This window comes from Grampus griseus (genome assembly GCF_964374135.1).
Source record: "Grampus griseus genome assembly, chromosome: 15".
Classification (NCBI taxonomy): Eukaryota; Metazoa; Chordata; class Mammalia; order Artiodactyla; family Delphinidae; genus Grampus; species Grampus griseus.
The window spans coordinates 72,311,740-72,330,390 of record NC_139009.1 but is presented as its reverse complement, the minus strand read 5'-3'; positions in this window follow the sequence as shown (position 1 = coordinate 72,330,390).

Below are 18,651 nucleotides of genomic sequence, written 5' to 3'. Positions count from 1 at the left end.
AGATCTCACATGCCACGGAGCAGCTGGACCCGTGAACCGTGACCGCTGAGCTTGCGCGTCCGGAGCCTGTGCTCTGCAATGGGAGAGGCCGCAACGGTGAGAGGCCCGAGTAAGAAAAGAGCAAATCAGTGACAATCTGAATAAAATATGCAGTATTCAAGTTAGAACCTTGAATAGGAAAGTTGTTTTGTTTTGTTTTGTTTTTAACAATTTTCGGGTGGATTCTGAAGATAGTTTGAGCCTCCTGAGTCCACATCCATCATCACACCATTCTCTTGCTTTTCTGCATTCTTCCTTTCTTTTCCCAACATTCAGAAAATCTTTGCTTCTGTAAGTAATATAATATTTAACTAAGACTGTTAAGAAGTTACATTAGCTTATGTGTAAGACATCTGGATACAAGGTGTGCTGAGAGTTAGGGCTATGACACATTGACATCTCTAGGAGTTCTGGTGTTTCCTATATAGGTTATCCTCAGTCTTTCAGCAATTTCTTCCCTTGGAAGAGCATATCCAATGTAGAATTTCCAGCTTCACTTAAATATGACCACATACACTTAAGAAGAAATGGAGCATTTCCTTCCTGTGTCCCTTTACTAGGAAGGAAGATTTTCTAGAAGCCCCTCTGAGTTCCCATTGTCCAGCACTGGACCATAAGCCATTGTTCTAGTTTCAAGAGTGGATGGTAGAAAAGCAAAAATACGGTGTTTTCAATACTTATGTTAGAAGACAAGCTCCGTCAGCAAGTAAAAACAGGAAAAGGTTGACTTTTTAGTAGGTAACCAACAGCATCCTTTCTGCTGCTTCCTTCCTCAGCCATCCCTTTACAAGTGGTCTTCTTACTGTCATCCTTTCTCTGAATTGCTTTATCATTTCATGCATAGACAATGAGCCATATTGCTAGTTACTGTTTTGTGAATATGTTTGTGTTAATTTCTTAGAGCTTCCATAACAAAGTACCATATTCTGGGTGGCTTAAACAACAGAAATTTGTCATCTCACATTTCTGGAGGCTAGACGTCTGAGATCAAGGTGTTTGTAGGAGCATGCTATCTCAGAAGGTGATAGTGAAGGATCTGTTCCAGGTTTCTCTCATAGCTTCTGATAGTTCATTGACTTGTAACAACTTAATTCCAATCTTCACTTTGTGTCCTCCCTGTGTGCATGTTCCTGTGTCGAAATTTCTCCTTTTTATAAGGGTATAATCATATTAGATTAAAGCCCATTCTAATGACCTCATCTTAAACATCTTCAAAGACCCTACTTTCAAATAAAGTAACATTCACAGATATTGGGTTTTAGAGCTTTAATATCTTTTGTGGGGGACATATTTCAACCCATAACAAAGTCTAACTAACTTGCTGAGAAAGTAAATAATTTCAGGACAAGAACTTGTTTTTAAACATGTGTTTCACAGAGAGCGTGTAGCAGAATATTTTTAACATAATAATTGCTTAATAAATATTCTGATTGAACATGATTCAAATCTTCCTGTTCTGACTCAGTGTTATCCCAAATAAGGTCCAGTAAACGTTAGTACTGTGGCAGATTTTAATACACCTTCAATGGAAGGAAAAAATATCCCAAAGCCAGAGGGGATTTGGCAATAAGATTGTAATACAATGGGTTAAAATTTGTTACAGAAGTTATTTCACCTCTGGAAAATTTCATTGATTTTAGCATGCCATATGCATCTTACAAAGGGGTCTGAGTTATTTGAATGCTTGTTAATCTCTTGATGAACAATATCATGCTATAAACGCTATTTGGAAAATCTGCTCTCAGTTCATTAGGAATTGTCTAAGATACCACAGCTTATGCAGCTAATAGATCTAACTTCATCAGCTCCCAATTTATATATTAAATCACACGTCTAATCCATTTTTAATAGACATATCTTTTGTTTTTATGATATCTGAAATCTTTTTTATGATTCAAAGTCTTAGCTATTTTGTACCATAATATTAAAGTCATCCAAGGGGAGTATGAACTTTCATAAAAAAATACAGACCTAGCTGATCTTATTATTATTTTAAAATTCTATTTAGAAAACTAAAAATGTCTGTAGCTATTATAACATATTCAATTATTCAAACCTCTTCCTTTTGCAATACTCAATACTTGGTTGTATGATTTGTTCAATTGATAATTTTCAGATTTGGTCACATTTAACTGTGACCATGTAGGAATGTATTAAAAAGGAACCTGCAAAAGGGGCCTCAAGTTTGAACTGTCAGGAACGTGAGAAATATGAAAGTCCAAATGTCAGCACCGAGGAAGCTAGTTTAAATGTTATTTAGAAGAGATCACACCAATACTTGCATAGGCAGGTGCACTGAAAATGAACTTCTCTCCCCACATTTCAAACTGGTATCTGGTTTTCAAAATCCAGCTCAAAATGACACTTAGCCCAAGAAGCCTTTGGGCCGATTTCTCTGGGAATAGGCGTTTTTTTGTTTTTTTTCTCTGTCTGGTACTGAAGAGTTGCTCTCTACTTAAAGCCAAACACAAAAGGCCTGAGTGCATGTAATTTACAGTGTAAGAAAAGATAAGGTGTTAATATCCAAAATATATTAAAAACTCATACAACTCAATAACAAAAAAACCCACAAAATATGATTTAATAATGTGCAGAGGATTTGCATAGCCTTTTTTCCAAAGAAGATATACAGATGGCCAGCATACACATGAAAAGATGCTCAACATCAGTAATTATCAGAGAAATGCAGACAAAAACCACAATGAGATATCACCTCACACCTGTCAGAATGGCTATTATAAAAACGATGAGAAGTAACAAGTCAGGATGTGGAAGAAGTAGAGTCCTTGTGTACTGTTGGTGGAAATGTGAATTTGTGCAGTCACTGTGAAAAACAGTATGGAGGTTCTTTAAAAATCTAAAAATGGAAGTTTTACAGCATCCAGCAATTCCATTTTTGGGAATATATCCAGGGAAAATGAAACACTAACATGAAAAAAAATGCATGCATTTCCATGTACAGTGCAGGATTATTTATAATAGACAAGATATAGAAGCAAACTAAGTTTGCTTAGTTTGCTTTATAGATGAATGAATAAAGACACACACGCACACAGTGGAATATTACTCAGCCACAAAAAGAATGAAATCTTGTTGTTTGTGACAAAATGGATGGACTTTGAAGTTACTATGCTAAATTAAGTCAAACAGAGAAAAGCAAATATTTAATAACCTCACTTAAATGTGGAATCTTAAAAAAAATCTCAAGCTCCTAGATACAAAAGAGAATAAATGGGTGGTTGCCAGGGGTGGGGGTTGGGGGGAAAGATGAAATGGGTAAAGGAGGTCAAATGTACAAACTTCCAATTATAAACTAAACAAGTCATGGAGACGCAATGTACAGAACAGTGACTAATAATACTGCATTGCATATCTGAAGGTTATCAAGAGAGAAGATCTTAAATGTTCTCATCACACAAAAAATTGTGTAACTATGTATAATGACAGATGTTAACTAGAATTATTGTGGTGATCATTTTGCAATATATACAAATATTGAATCATGTCATTACCTGATTTCCAATATAATGCTATATGTCAATTATACCTCAATTTAAAAAAGAAAAAAGGAAAGAAAAGTATTCAACATTTACTCAGGACTCTTACTCCATCCGGATTATTTGCCAAACTGGCAAGAGGATTTTAAGAATAGTTACACCTCTAAGGAGCAGGGAACCTCATTTGCAATTAAACATATTCTAAAGTAAACACATTCTTAAGTAAATACTCTAAGGAAAGGAAAGACCTATGTTTAGGAAGAAACTTGACTAAAGTTTAGTCAAACTGAGGGTGCCATCAAGGTCATTTTTGTCTTCATCCCACTGGAGAAAGCCATGCAACCAGGGTAATTATCACCATGTCAAACTACCTAAACATGACATTGCCCATCCAACCAAACTGTAAGGAGCTGATATATCCCTTCACTTCATAAATGCAGAACAAATAATTTGACTCCTCACTTCAACATTTTAGCATGCCCAACTGGAATCCTTTTTATTATGATTACTGTGCTGTATCAGGAGGGAAGTATTTCTGTCTTTCATAAAAATTTATTTTGAATTTCTCTTAAGAATTTAAGGTGATAGACTATTTCATGTTTTTCTATTTTGCAATATTCAAAAAAAATGAAAAAAATGCCATGATGGTAGATTTTAGAGAATATTTGAGTCAAATGTCTGTGGAAAAAGATAAGAGTGGAAGTCAAAGTATCATCTCAATAAACCATCTCTCATTTGACCAGAACCTTTAGAGTTTCAGGAGTAGCAAAGTTATGCGCTGCTGAATAATAAAAACTGCTTCACACAACAGCAACCTGGGAATCTGCCCAGGCAGCTGCACAAAGACCCTCCAGGCAGGATTATCCTAAACTTCCCTGTGCACATGGCTGATTAATTCATTCAAAACTGCATTTACATATAGTCCTATGGAAAGCATGCTAAATGTTTGAGAAGACCAGGACCATCTTCTCTGTCAAAAAAGTAACTCCAGAACAGAGAATTCCAGAGAAAAAAATGCCTCCATCAATGAGTACTTTGTTTTTGATAACTTTTACGTAACTGCTTATCTTACCTTGGAGCACTTTTTCAAATGGATCTGCCTGGGCATGTTTGCTCGTGTAGTCTTGGAGACAGTGGTCAATGCTCCCTCTGTCCATTTCTCCCTTCATGTCAATCAACAAATTTCACTCTGTCTGCCTCTCTGAATGCCTTTCACAAAACAGGAGAAAAAATTATTATGCATTTTACATCAACAAAGAGATTACATTTTGTTACGCCTGTCCCTTCTATTCCCAGGGATATTCTCAACTTTATTAATATCCTTCAAGTCCAATACATATCACCAATCATTTCAAAAGCCTCAAATATTTGTCTTTCTGACAAATATTTACCAGGTTGAGTGGGGTGCAGTAAAAAATGCTTTCAAACTTCCCCAGTTGCATATAAAGTAAAACCTAATTTTTTAGGATTAAAAAAAAGAAAAACCTCTTACAGGGCATTTCTGTTGGTCAAAACATAAAATTAAATTGATTAATATTAATTTATAAATCTAAGTTTCTATTTTTCAAAATAGAAATAAAAAAATCTACCTCACATGTGTATTGTGAATACCAAATATGATTATATAGCACATGTCTGTGTATGTATGTTTGTATATGAATATATATGTATATGTTTATATGTGTATATTTGTGTGTGCATATATACACATATAATTGCTTAGCTCAGTATTTGGGTAATGTTAAGCATTTCATATATTTTAGGTATAATAATTGTTTATTTCTTGTAATTACTATTGCAACTGTGGTATTAATTCAAAGAAATTTCATTGGAATTTCAATATGACCCAAGATGTTACTCTACAAGAATAATTAAGAAAAATTTCCAAACAGAATTTTGAAAACAAATAGTTCAACTTGTCAGGGATGTCATGCCAGGCAGATGGACTGGCAGGTGAAAAAGAGATAATGTAGATGTACAAAATGATGAGGCTTCTGATTTGGACAGGTCACGCATTTGGCGAGGCAGAGTAGAGAGACATGTGTATGTGAGGTTTGCTATGTGAAATTTATGGAAGGGCTTTGAATCCAGGCTATGTTAGTCATTTTTGTGTTGAATAGTGACATGTCCAAGTCCCTTCTATTAAAATCAGGCAAATAACAACGCAGCTGTGTGTTGGAACAATTAGGTACTACTTCTCTCTGGTTGGATTGGTGTTTACAAAGAAAATGGATACAATGAAAAAAACGTGGATTGGGTATCAGCTCTCTGAAGACTCTCAAAGAGTAAGATAACACGTTTATACTAGATTGGAGAATACGTTCCCAGCCCAAAGCCCCAGTAAGGATATCTTATTGTCTCATCTGGAATCAACATTTTGGCACTTACGAATGGGGAAATCCAGGTCATAATGCAGTCAAATACACTCACCAGCCAGCTGCACAGAGACCCATGCTTTAGAAACCATGTTCTAACAGGGCAGGTCCCACAATCTCTTCTCAGTGCAGTGACTCTGTCTTCTGGGAAACACAGCCCAATGCATATGAAGATCTTACTGTTTCACTCAATTGCCAAGTTATTCCTCTCATGGGATGCAATGAAAAGAGTGCAGAGGGACCTTGATATTGTAAGAAAACAGTAGCTCCAGCTTCTAGGAAAGCACTAGTATGGTAAGATTAGGTTTTCTTTCAATCATTGTGAAGCATCTACATTAAACATCGTTGTGGAAGTTCCAGCCTATGTATGTATAATGCAGAAAACAAGAGTAGAAAAAAGTTATAATTATTTTATATAAAATGGTTTAGTAAAGTGTTCGGAAGTGACTGGTTACAATAGAGTTACATAGAGTAGTGTGCCTCTATGCCAGAAATTACAAGTTAGAAGATAAAATTTAATGAAATCTCACTCCCAATGGCAAAGACATATAAAGATACATAAAAATATCTAAAATATAATCCCAGTGAAAAATAGGCAGAATTTTTTTGGGGGAGACAATATGTATATTTGACTAAAAGGAGAAACATACTGGTACTTTATATTTGAATGGATTGATTAAGGAGTTTAAATATGGATTTTTTTCAAATGTACCATTCAAAGATTTGTGATTAATAAAATTATAATAATTCAAATAAATTTCATTCTAAAATAAGACAAACATAACATATGTTTTATTTGGAGGAACTATTAGAATAGAGTATATATAGGACACTGTAGCATTGAGAGCCCCATAGGAAACTGATTCCATGCTTGAAGGTCAAACTGAATAGAATTAATAAAGAAGCTATTCAAAAGTTATGAGCAGGGTTAAGGGAATAGACATAATGTAGTCATGTCTTCAGGGACTGGCAACAACAAGAGGAAGTAATTTACCATCCTAAGAAGGAACAGAGAATGAACTGGGTTGCTGGAGCCTGAAGAGAGCTCATCGCCTTAGAAGAGGGATGTCCATCTGAGAGGATCTGTCCTGTGAAATGCAGCCTCTGTCAGAATGGTGAGGAGGAAGGCTGGGAAGGGGACAACTGCCTGACCACTGCTGCCTTCTGCTGCTGTCACCCATTGTCCAAATCCAACAAGTGGTCACGGGGCAGAAGGGAGTGGGTCAGGCCAAAGAGCATGGATAGGAGAGGATGGACAAAATAAAAAAAAATATCTTTAACAGGTACCAGAGATATTTCTAAATATAATAAAGATAATGATTAACCCTGATATATAAGTGATACATTTATTGAAATAGTGATATGTCTAGGTATTCTTAGTCAAGTAGAAAATGCAGCAGGACAGAGTGTTTAGAAATACCCCTTTATAGATTAGTCTGTTTAAATTACATTATGCTATGGAAACAAGGGACACAAAAGTCCCTGTGGCTTACAATTACAGTCTAATTTTTTGCTTTCATCACATGCCCACTGCAGGTCAGATATGGCTTTGCTCCATGTCGCCTTCATTCTAGCCCCAGGCTGACAGAACAAGCTCAATCTGAATGTGACTGTTTCCTTGGCAGTGGAAAATGGGACGTGGCAAACTACATGCTAACATGTAAAGCTTACAAAGTTTCCACATGGAGAGCATAATGTCATCGTTGCTCACATTTTATTGGCTAAAGAAAGTCATGTGGCCAGTCCTCTATGGCAGAGGATGCAAGCATTCTTGGAGGGGAGGAAGGGAAAGACCCTTCATTTTTTTGTTGTTGTTGTTGGTTAATGAATAACATAATTTATCACATCCTCTTATCAATGAATTAATATATGATAATAAAAGCATAATATATCAATAAAAACTCCATCTAAAAATTTGTTCATATAATTATATAACCATAGAAGTTTGAAGGTAGAAGGGAGCTAAAGCAATGTCTGGATTTTCCTGATGTAGAAAATGAGCCTCAGAAACATGAAAGAATGTGTCCAAGGGCATAACCCTAATCAATTTGGGACAGATTGAGAATATACAATTCTCCACTAAGGTGTTCCAGCATTTGTCAGTTCTTCATAAACAGGCTTTGTTGAGCAGGAAGGAGCTCATGTTTTGGTGAACTTAGCACTACGTCTTAAGGCTAAGGTATGAATGCCAATTCAGTTTTTAGGTGTGAGATATAATATGTTTTTAGGGACCTGGAAAAAGATCTGTCATCCCTCCCTCCCCAAATCTTTCTTCCATTCCTGCTCCTGTATATGAGAGAGTGAACAAGAGGAAGAACACATGGTATGTGGTTAGCAGACAGAATACAGGCACTCAGACTCAGATTTCAGAAGAAACTTGTTTTCCATAAAATTTTCTAGATTACCTATGGATAAGCAACTAATTTCTGTGTCAAGATTATTTTAACTGGGAAATTATAAAGAAAACAAAAATAAATTGGTCTATTTAGGTAGCAAAGTGACCAAAATCTCTAATGAAGTCTTTAGCCACTTCTCTACAGAGGTTGTCCAGAAACCCATTGTTTCATTCATACTGGGAAACCACTGAGAATTAGTTGATTGCCCTGTTTGAAATAACAGGACAAATCATATTCTTGGAAATAAAGGTAAATGCAATGCCAGCTTTCCCTTCATCACCTGAGAGGACAAAACACAGCACTAATTCTCTATTGCCTTAAGCCTTGAGAATGAGGAGAAGACAGCATTCATACTAACCTCCTAGGAATCAATACCATTTATAAAATAAGCTAATATGATGTGTTTTATATTAGTTAAATAGTATCATTAAGTTTGGGAAACTCAATATGCAGAGTTTGTTATGTTCTAGTTTGTTATCATTTTCTCACCTGGAAAGACAAAGTAACTCAAAAACAACAATAGTCAACCTCATATGTGTGTGTTTGTGTGTGTATGTGTGTGTAAGTGAACTTGAAGCTGCTAAGTATACTTAAAACTTGCAGTGATGTGGTAAGTCTAAGACACTTACTCTTAACAGCCCCTCATAAAAGAACAATCAAAACCACCTCTAACCTCCAGCTCAGTCTGTGTGGCATTATCAAAATTTAGTGAGACTAGAACTTTCAGGATTTTAATGAGGTCAAGCAGTTAGACAAAGAATGATTAATTTATAGGAAGGTCAGCTGGAAGGTACAGTGAACACAGTTTGTAATATAGGAAGAAAGATGATACAAAAGAATGAGGGTTTTAAAAAATTATTATTTTTTACGTGCTCAATACAGTGGGTTTACTGCTGAATTTTAAGTCCTCTGACAAAGCAAGGGGATATTTTATTCACTGTGTTCACGCATTCTGATAAAAGTTTGGCTCAACTACGTTGGGACAATTAGAGTGGAGATAAATCATCTGAGCTCACCAGACTGGCTGAATGCCTTTTACTTATTGGCGTGTTTATTTCCCACTCTTTAAATCCAACTGGAATGCTTTTCTCAGAGAGAGAAGGTACTCGCATGCCACGGTCAGAATCTTGCCTGTTACTTCTTCTGTTCTCTCTGTTAAGTCATGTCAGCTCTTAAATAGATGCTCTCAGTACTTCGAGAGAAACTCCACATACAATGGAAGCTCAACCAGACAGTGAAATGCATAAAACTAAACATGTGCTCTATGTGTTCCTGCCAGGCAAAACTGATTGCCTCAAGCATTTAAAAAAATAGTTTGGTGTCAGTAGGTGCTTATCCAGAGATGGTAAACCAATTTAATAGTCAATGAAAATAAAAAAGAAATGTGTTGTTAAACACAGCAGCTACATGCATATGGTAAAAAGAAAAACTTCTTTTTTTATCCACAGCTTCTCCTCTCTAGATTTTAATACATCCTAACAAGATTTGACTGGATAGATACAAAATATGTCCATTTTTCAGAGGACAATTTTTACCTAAAATAACCCAGAGAAATATTTGGGAATGTCCCAAATTGTAGTTGCTATGTCAAATAAATCACATCTAATATTTTGTAATTTTAACCATTAAAACATATTAGGAAATATGGCCTGTCGTTCTTTTGGCAGGAGCACATGATTAAGCAGCTTGGTGAATAGAATGAACAGGTGCTGGGATAAAAATCAGAAAACCCATTCATCTTTATGCTTCTGGGGGAAAATAAACCGTTTGGGGAGTTCAACTAGTAGAACGCTGCTTTCTAGCTTTGGTAGTTTAGTGCATTTTGAGTGTTTCAGAGCTTTCTCTGATAATTTTAGGTTAGCTAATGTGGGAAACAATCATATACTGAATTGCTTGCAATGTGTTTGCTGTCTTATTGTGAAATCATGACGAGCACTAGTGGGGGACAGAGCTGTTCCCTACTGTCTGGGCATTACTGAATTGTACTATCATTTGTGTACTGAGTAAAAATAATTAATCTGTGATCTCTGAATGCAAGAGCATGTTGAATTCTTAATATCACATGTTTCTTACATACAATAAGTTATCAAAAATGTTGGTTGAATGATTGAATGGTAAATTACAATTAATTTAAACGCAGATATTGCTTTTGTATGTGTCATCATCTATGCCTGAAAAATGTCCTGCTTATCTGATGCCCTATACATCTGGTCCATGACAATTCATTCTTTAAATTTCATATCAGATATCACTACTGACAGGAATCCTTCCCTGGTCATATCCCAAAACAGAGATAATTGCTCTTTCCTCTGAGCTATCTTGATACCATATGTATGCTTTTATGTTGTGCATATACACTCTTTTAAAATGTGGGTCTCTTCTGCAATTGGAGATAATTCCTTTTGCTTATAGAATAGATATTTCTCTACCTCTGTATATTTTTTTCAAGTGTTGATTATGTAATAGACTTTCCGTACAGTTGAATAAATGCAAAGATTGGTAGATGGGTTGAAGAAGAGACGGTGTCTGTACACCCGAATTTCCAGATAAATATCTTTAAATAAATATGATGTGTTATTAACATAAAATCAGTTGAATGTGATATGTGAGGTACTAACTCACTTTTCAGTGGCTAAAGAATTATTTGAAGATACACTTCTTTTTAAATCTTGAAAAATGATTATGAACTTGCTATACATATGAGAGGAATGACATTAGTCATTGAAAAGACAAAGTTATTGAGCTAAAAATTGGTCTCATTTATTCAATGTAATGAAGAGAAATTCAGTGTTATATTAATAGTGAGAAATGAGAATTTACATGTACACAGGAATAGGAATAAAGGTTTTATTCCATGACTTTGGGAAGTGGAAAGTCAAAGAGAAGTATCTATGTATGTATATATGTATTTTCTTTTTAAGCAGAAGAGTGAAGTGCTCTGCCTTTGATTCCGAAAATAATGGCAGCAGTTTAGCAGATGGATTGGACTGGGCATAAACTCATCGGCATGAAGAGCAGTTAAGAAGTTCAAGCACAAGATAATGAGGATCCCTGGATGAATAAGTGACAGCATGGATAGAAAGGAAAATCAGATTTAAAAATACATCTAAATTACAAATGACCAAATATGTGACTGTTTATATAAGGTTGAAAGACATACTGGTGTTTGCCAAGTTTTTTGCTGTTATTTTTTGTTGTTTTTAACTTTAAGGAATTTTTTGGACTGTAGTATCATTAAGAGATATAAAGAAATACAAGAATTGAGTCAAAAGTAGAACATGAGCTGTAAGAAATAAATTAAATTCTATTGCAGAAATTCTGTTGTGTTACTGGATTTGCAGATAGAAATGTCCAGTAGGCATTAAGAAATGAGTTTATGTCATGGGCATATTATCAGATTAGAATTACAGGTTTTATACTTAATAACCCAGAGTAGTAGTTGGAGAACTGGAAATAATTAAGGTCACTTCGTGAGTATGGAGCTAAGAACAAAAATGGATTAAGTTTAGAATTTTGAGGCTACTCTTGTTACTTTTGATGATGCTACTCTTAAGAATTGAACAGGGAAAAAAGCATTAGCAAAAGTGAACTGACCAGAATAAAAAAGTGGTAGCAAGTTAGTCAAAATACATTTGACTGATAGCAGAGAGTTTGACACTGAAACTGATTATATCTGTAATACATTTATAAGAGAGAGATGCTGAAAGAATGCTCAAAACAAAATCTCTTTAAAAAATTTGTCATAATGCATTTTTCCCATGACATAATCTAGTCTCCAAGTAACTCTGCTGAATCATATGGAAGTACAGGGTTTTCTTCTCTTTTCTCCAGGTAAAAGTAAGGTTTAGAATTGTAGAATCATGTCAGATCTCCTTCTTGGTATGTTTGATTAGGCCTGTACCTTAACTTAGGCTCTCCAGATTTTCTTATTCCAATGGTGATGAAAGGGGAATACAAAAAATTCAAACCAAGGAAAATAATGGAGCACAAAAGGTTTTTCCCTAAGGTCTACAGCAGATCTTCAAAATCCCAAAAAAATGTACTTTTTTTTTTTTTTTTTTTTTTTTTTTTTTTTGCGGTGCACGGACCTCTCACTGTTGTGGCCTCTCCCATTGCAGAGCACAGGCTCCGGACGCACAGGCTCAGCGGCCACGGCTCACAGGCCCAGCTGCTCCGCAGCATGTGGGATCCTACCGGACCCGGGCACGAACTCGTGTCCCCTGCATCGGCAGGCGGACTGTCAACCACTGCACCACCAGGTAAGCCCAGAATGTACTTTTAATACAATAAATTGTCCTACCCTCATCTTGAGCCACGTTTAAGAAGAGTTTAGAGCTGAATTGAGTAGAATATTGGAGCTTCTCCTGGGTGTCAGTATCAAAGAAGGGAAGTAGAATTGGAGATGAGGGGGAGAAAGTTACAAGGTGTAATATTCACTCAAAAATGACCACACACACACACACACACACACACACACACACAACATACACAAAGGTTTAATGAACAGTGAGTATAGGTTTTGGGATTTAGTAATTAGGTAGTAACTGATGGCCTATGAGAAGTGAAACACACATGACACCTAAAGCAAATATAGCAAAATGTTAATAATTGTTCACTCTAGGTGGTATATATATAGTTTCACTACCTAGAGATGCAGCTCTGAAGAGTAAAGAGAGAAGTAGCACATGGAAAAGTAGGGTTTTGTAGTGTGGTCTCCCTTTATGATGCTAAGAAAATGAAAATAATGAATAAAGATTTAAAGAACATGTAAAGGAAGATGACAAATGTAAAATAATAATGATAAGTTAGGTAGAAGAACAAAAGTGGGTGATGGAGTTAATCTTAGAAGGGAAGCTCTAGAGAAGCTAAAGGAGATTGATAATTGAATAAGGAAAATGGAGATGTTGGATGAGTCAGACACTCTGAGAATTCCAGATAGATAAATTGGCAAAATGTTAGATTAATTATAGGGATAGGTGGCAGTATACATGAGGTTTCACCCAAAATAGAAGAATATTTTATTTGTTCTTCCATTCTTTCATCACGGTTAATTTTGAGAATTCATTTTAAAGGATTTTTAAATTGATATGCACATGAAAATGATAAATGAGAAAACTCACTATTCTACATTTAGGTATATTTTGTGTATCATGACTAGTAAATGTTTTTTGAAGGAAATTTTTAAATCCTCAAAGCTTTGCTTTGAATATACTTCCTAAGAATATATTACAAAGATGAAATGTATAAAGCTCAGTCTTTTTAACTACAGAATAAAACAGCCTGGGTGCAAATGTAATATAATTATCTTAATAAGTTAAACAAGTTTGCATCATAAGTCTGTCCAACTCAGGTTGCCTGGCTGATGTTGTAGAGAATGAGCTGATTGCTATACAGAAAGAAGCCTCTGAATGTAAAAAGCATATTTGTTGCTAGATATTTAGCTCATTCATTTGTTTCTGTTGGCATTATAAGCAGTCATGTATTTCACAAATATTGATTTATGTTTTATCAAAGATTTCTTGTTGCTCAAGGAGAAAACAAAAGCAAGAATCATAGCATATTAGGAAGATATCTCAGAATTTCCTCATTTTAAATATGAGCACAGTGAGGCCTACAGTCATTCACTGAATTGGCAACAAAGTTGGGAGAAGAACCCAGAACTTTACACACTAGTCTAGTATCTTTTCTCTGCAGAAAGAAATAGAAATAAAGAAAGGCATTGGAGTTCTCTCCCCCTATTGGAGCCTCAAGGCAAAAATGATAGTGGACTCCTATAAGATAGAATGAGTCCAGTTCCTCAAGTCTTTGAATCTTATTTCATTAGCTTGATGTTGTATAGCAACCTTAGTGAGCAAGAAAAATCATGCAGTACTTTCATCATATTTTTGGCCTTTTATTCATCTTTGTGCTATCTTTTGTGCTTTAATAAATAGATACATAAATGAAATCTCTACTCGCTAATTCACTAGGACATCTCATAGGAACACTTCTGTTTAACCCTTGTACTCTTACATTTGGCCTCAAGTGACCAATTAGATTCCTGTGCTCCAGTTGGCAGTCAATAGGTGTGGCCTGGATTTGGAATAGTGTGGAATATTAATTACCTTACATGACATTTTAAATCATGAATTAACTTCATTTAGGCGAAAAGCTATGGCAGTTGTATCACTCAGACTCCAAACTGGAAAAGAGAAACTTACTTGTAATATTTAAAACAGATGAAATTTAACACAGAAAGTTGTTTAAAAACCTGAGGGAATAACTAAGAAGCCAAAAAAAGGAGAGTGTGGCAACCCAAACATTAGCAAAAGCAGGAAAATACTTTCACTTCTAGGAATATAGGGACAAAGAGGATGTGATATTCCTGGGGACCAGGGACCAAGGGTCAACTGGTGGAAGATGCAACCAAGGTGGAGCTTTCTGGTGGGAACTGGAGCTGTGGAGGAGACTGTACCCCCAACATACACCAGGACTGTTAGATACCCAGCCTGGGGTGAAATAAGGGGAATTTGCTCTGAATTTTCTCCCCTCTCACTCTGTAATCTCCTGCCAGTGTCTGCAGTACTGAACAGAGGACAGCAAGGAATTGAGGTAAAATAGCACGAAGACCAGAACAAGTGTTTCTCAAAATGTGATCCACAGAGTAACCATTACAGAATCAACAACTGTTGAAAATGTAGATCTCTGGGACAGAAATCAGAACTAATTATTCAGAATCCCCAGAGGTTGGTTGAGTATGATTCAAAAATTGCATATTTAATGAGCTAAACATTTCTTTTGTGTTCCAAAATGGAAAAATGTTGGAACTCTTGCTGATCAGAAACTGGTCAGGGATCAGAAGACCTTGGCTTGAAGTCTGGCTTATTGATTGTGGGAAATTTGGAAATTTAGTTAAACTCTCCAAGTCTCATTTTTTTGTATCTAAAAGTAGGAACACTATCATGTTACTGGAGTTAAATGAGATAATGTGTGATATCAAAAATTAGAACATTGAACATGCTTTCATAATTTTAATTATCTACAATAACTCAGTTAAATTCAATTCTACTCTAATAAGCGCATTATACTGTTCCCTGCGGCAATATTAAGCATGGTCACCTTAATAGACTGGTCATGTTTTGGTTACTATCTACATACTTTTTCTAGAACTTTTTAAACTTACATTTTATGTAATATACCAAATATTTTTTGCACAATAACAGTTGTGGAGTAAATAGTATTGGATTGATTAGTACCTTTCATTTGAAACTCAATTTATAATTTCTCTTTGATGTATTTTTAATATATATTATCCATATACGTTAATTCAATTCATAATATATTTCTTTTCTATTCCTAAGTTATAGTTTACAATAACTCATGGAATGAGTTAAAAAAAATTTAATTAAAAATGAGGGCTTCCCTGGTGGCGCAGTGGTTGAGAGTCCGCCTGCTGATACAGGTGACATGGGTTCGTGCCCCGGTCTGGGAGGATCCCACATGCTGCAGGGCGGTTGGGCCCGTGAGCCATGGCCGCTGAGCCTGTGCGTCCGGAGCCTGTGCTCCACAACGGGAGAGGCCGCAACAGTGAGAGGCCCGGGTACCGCAAAAAAAAAAAAAAAAAAAAGAATATTTACTTACACGTTTTAGTTATTTAGTTAGTAAATCTTCTAAAAATGGATATTTATTTCCATGCTTAGTATTCATGGAAAGAAAGACTAATCATTTAAATTTACTGTTCTTAAATGGTTGCAAGATAATATAATTTTATCATCTTTGTGAAACACAATAACAACCTCAGCTTTGCAGTATCTCAAATGTGGTGGATGGAGAGAAAGGGAAGCAGCATTTATTATTTGTGTATTAATGGCAGAAGTAATACATATACTCTATCTTTTCATCATTAAAACATCCTTCATGGAAATATACATTCCCTAATCTTACAGTTACAGTAACTGAGGCACTGATATTTGACATATAGTATTCCATGCCCAAGGTCTGGAAATAGGCTGGTCAAGATTTCAACTCATATAGTTCAATTTTTTTTTAATCCATGAAAATTGTTTTTTGCCAAATAGAAAACTATTGCAGCTGCTTTCTCTCTTTATTTCTTTTGCTTATTACAAATATTCTATAAGAAAAAGTACAAAAATTATAAACATACAGCTGACTGAATATTCATGAAATGGAGCAGGACCTAGCTAAAGAGGCAGAATGTGACTAGCACTCCAAAAACCCTCCTCATGTTATTTTCCAGGAACTAGCCATGTAAGCCTAAAAATAAAAATTATCCTTACTTTTAACATGATATATTTTTGCCTGTTTTTGATATTTATTTATTTATTTATTTTGGCTGCGTTGGGTCTCCGTTGCTGCATGCAGGCTTTCTTTAGCTGCGGTGAGTGGGGGCTACCTTCATTGAGGTGCGCAGGCTTCTCATTGCAGTGGCTTCTCTTGTTGCAGAGCATGGGCTGTAGGTGCGTGAGCTTCAGTAGTTGTGTCACATGGGCTTCAGTAGTTGTGATTCACGGGCTCTAGAGTACAGGCTCAGTAGTTGTGGCGCACGGGCTTAGTTGCTCTGTGGCATGTGGGATCTTCCCGGACCAGGGCTTGAACCCGTGTCCCCTGCACTGGTAGGCAGATTCTTAACAAATGTACCACCAGGGAAGCCCCATTTTCATGTTTTTTAATCTTATTTTTTTAATTAGTTAGTTTTTGCCTGTTTTAAAAGTGTACATAGTATTACATTTTTAGGTAGTTTTTGTATGTAGCATCTTTCTCTCATCATTATCACGGCAGTTTTATCTATTTTCTTGATGTAGTAGCAATAATTCATTCTTATTGTTGTATAGCATTTCTTTCTATGAATATCCACAATTTATTTATCATATATACACATGTATATATATAATTATGTATCTATCATTTTATACATGTTATATATGTATACACATATACACAAATGTATATACATATAAATATACAATCTCCTGAATGTCAGGTAGTATAAGGCATACTTATACAGCATAAAAATATATGAAATAGCACTTCACACTTACTAGGAGGGTGTGGACAAATTGGAACCCTTGTACATTGATGGTTGGCATGTAAAATGGTGCAGGCTTTGTGGAAAAAAGTTTGGTTGTTTCTTAAAAATTTAAAGATAGAATTACCTAAGAGTAGCAATTCTACTCTTAGGTACATACTGAAAAGATTTGAAAGGAAGGACTAAAACTGATGCTTGTATGCCAATGTCCATTGTAGCTTTATTCACATTAGTAAGAAGGTGCAAACAACCCAAGTGTCCATTACCAGTTGAATGAATAAATACAATGACATATTATTCAAGAAACAGTTGAATGGATAAATACAATGTCATATTATCCAGCCAAAAAATGTTCTATACATGCTAGAACATTGATGAGCCTTGAAAACTTTATGCTAAATGAAACCAGCCAGATCCAAAAGAAATTGCTTCATATGATTCCACTTACATGAAATATCTAGAAAAGCAAGTTTATAGAGACAGAAAGTAGATTATAAATTACCAGGGAATAAAGGGAGGGGGAAATAGGGAATTACTGCTTAATGGTTATAGAGTTTTTGTTTAGGATGACAAAAATTTTTTGGAAATGGACTTAAAAGTATTTAAACACAAATTTTACTACTTATACTTCACCAGGATTTTTTAAAATGCATGAGAATCACTGACTTTAAGGAACTTGTTATTTATTTGAGAAGAAAGACAGAGACACATAAGATGATCTACAATTTATAGTAATAATCAATGACTTTTTACTTCACCATTTCATCACCTCTTCCCTCACAGTATACACTTTCACACAAATATACAAATACATAAAAACATACACCTACATTCCAGGTCAACAAGTCTTTTTACATTATACTATCTTAACATAATTGTTTAACAAATTTCTGTTACCCTAAGTCTACGTTTTCTCTTGTGTGATTTATTTTTGTCTCTCAATTCCCTGACCCTAGGTTTGTAGCCACTCTTACACAGCTGCCTGATTTAAATTCTATTCATATTACTCATCTATTTGAGAACTTTAATTGATCTCTATTGCCATTTGTTTTATCTACACTTTCAGGTCTTAATATTTATTATAAGGCCTTTTTTGATATGGCATACAGCTATATCTCTAGCCTCTTCACTCATTGTACAGAGATAAAAATTACTTATTTTCCACATAAGAAATGTGTTCCCTTGAGCTTTGTAGACACTGTTCTCTCCATCTGGAACACACTACATTATCTATACCTTTAGGAAAAAGTCTTAGCATTGCCCCCTTTGAGTCACATCATATCTTAATTAAAATAATTGCACTTATTAGAAACATTTTG